Source organism: Arachis hypogaea, chromosome 1 (genome assembly GCF_003086295.3).
Source record: "Arachis hypogaea cultivar Tifrunner chromosome 1, arahy.Tifrunner.gnm2.J5K5, whole genome shotgun sequence".
NCBI classification, from domain to species: Eukaryota; Viridiplantae; Streptophyta; class Magnoliopsida; order Fabales; family Fabaceae; genus Arachis; species Arachis hypogaea.
This window is the reverse complement of record NC_092036.1, coordinates 23,483,260-23,484,827: the sequence shown is the minus strand read 5'-3', so window position 1 is coordinate 23,484,827 and position 1,568 is coordinate 23,483,260. Positions and strand designations below refer to the sequence as shown.

Genomic DNA, 1,568 nt, shown 5'->3' with positions numbered 1-1,568 from the left:
TATTGTTAACTAAGTTGGGTGTATATTATCGATTCAGTTGGTTGTATCTTGTGCATTCATTTGGGTGTATTTTATATCTTTAGTATGTTCTAAATAATGATTGTTTGCCTTCCAGAAAAAGAAAGAAGAGTCAAGGGGATTCAGATTCTGATTTAGAATCTGAATCAACTGATGAGTAATGTTCTGAAATTATTACTCCTTTCTTTTGGCCTCATTATAAAGATTTCGTGTATTAACTGAAGTGTCTCTTATTAACTTATAAAAGCGAAGAATCATCACCGGTGGAGAAGCAAAAGAAAAATAAAAAGACACAAAGAACACCAAAAAAGTAAGCACTTCTTTGGATAATATTCTGTAATAAAATTAATTTTTTATTTCTGATTCATACTTGTTTTTTCCACCCAGAACACAATCCAAAAAGAAAAAGGTTGTTGTTGAGCATTCATCTCCTGAAGAAGATCAATACTATGATGGGTACAGTACCTCGTAAGCTATATTACCGTCTATCATCATAATTATTTTTGTTAACATCTTCTTTTATGAATGTAGTGAGAGATATGAAATAGGAAGTGAAGATCTAGATGAATTGTTAAGGGGAATCGATGAAAAATCTGCTGCAGAGGGGTATGTCTTGTTGGGGTGTATATTTCAGATTTTAGAGTGTTTTCTTTGCTAATAATTGTTTCTTGTTTCGCAGGTAGAACGAAGCTGACCTGCGATCGACAGAAGGTCGCTATGTCTCCTCTGAAACGTAAAAAGCTTTATTTGATAAAATCTTGTTATCATAATTTGGGTGTATTTTGTTGATCAAGTTGGGTGTATGTTGTTTGTTAAATTGGGTGTATTTCGTTTGTTGTGTTGGGTGTATATTGTCCATTCAGTTGGTTGTATCTTGTGCATTCATTTGGGTCTATTTTATACATGTATTATATTTTTCTGAATAACATGAAATCTGTTTAGAATACCGGATGTGAACTTGGGAAGTGATGATCCTTCCTCTCAAGGATGCACAGAACAAAGTAGTGAAGCAGGAAGAGAGCATGTAATTTCTCTTTCAAATAACCGTTACTTTTGTTCTTCTATTACCTTCTACTTCTAATTCTGTATATATTTTTTTTAGAAAAAAAATCCCTTTATTATTTTATTCAAGAAAAAAAGGGAGGAAAAAAAAAGCAAAAACTGCAAGTATGTAAGTTCTCAAAAAACAAAGCATGTCTTCCTTTTGAATTGTTTGGGTGTATTTATTGACTTTCTTTGGGTGTATTTTAGGTTGAGTCCGGTTCAACAGTCAGCCAGTGAGCCGACTGATTCGAATATGATGGTTGTGAGGGAACAGACACCGTCGGAAGCACTTGCAATGTGAGTTTTTCAAGAATATTTCAACCTTATAACCTTATTATTTTCAAAGGCGTTGTTAACCTTTCATTTTTCTTCTTGTTTAGAGTTCCGATTTAAGTTTTTGTGCCAGTGTCCCAAACAACCACTGTGCCGGAATTTCAAGAAACACCTGAGATAGATTTTGAACCAACCCCTCTTCTACAAATTGAAGGAACTACAAAAACGTAAGA

The 1,568-nt window shown here is 33.5% G+C and overlaps 1 long non-coding RNA gene across 1 annotated transcript; it reads left to right on the top strand.

The window, feature by feature from the left end:
- Positions 1–405: 405 nt before the first annotated feature.
- On the top strand, positions 406–595 carry LOC140183933 (uncharacterized). The gene is made up of 2 exons (XR_011880507.1): positions 406–474; positions 550–595. It is a non-coding gene; the product is annotated as an uncharacterized lncRNA (long non-coding RNA).
- Positions 596–1,568: the final 973 nt, after the last annotated feature.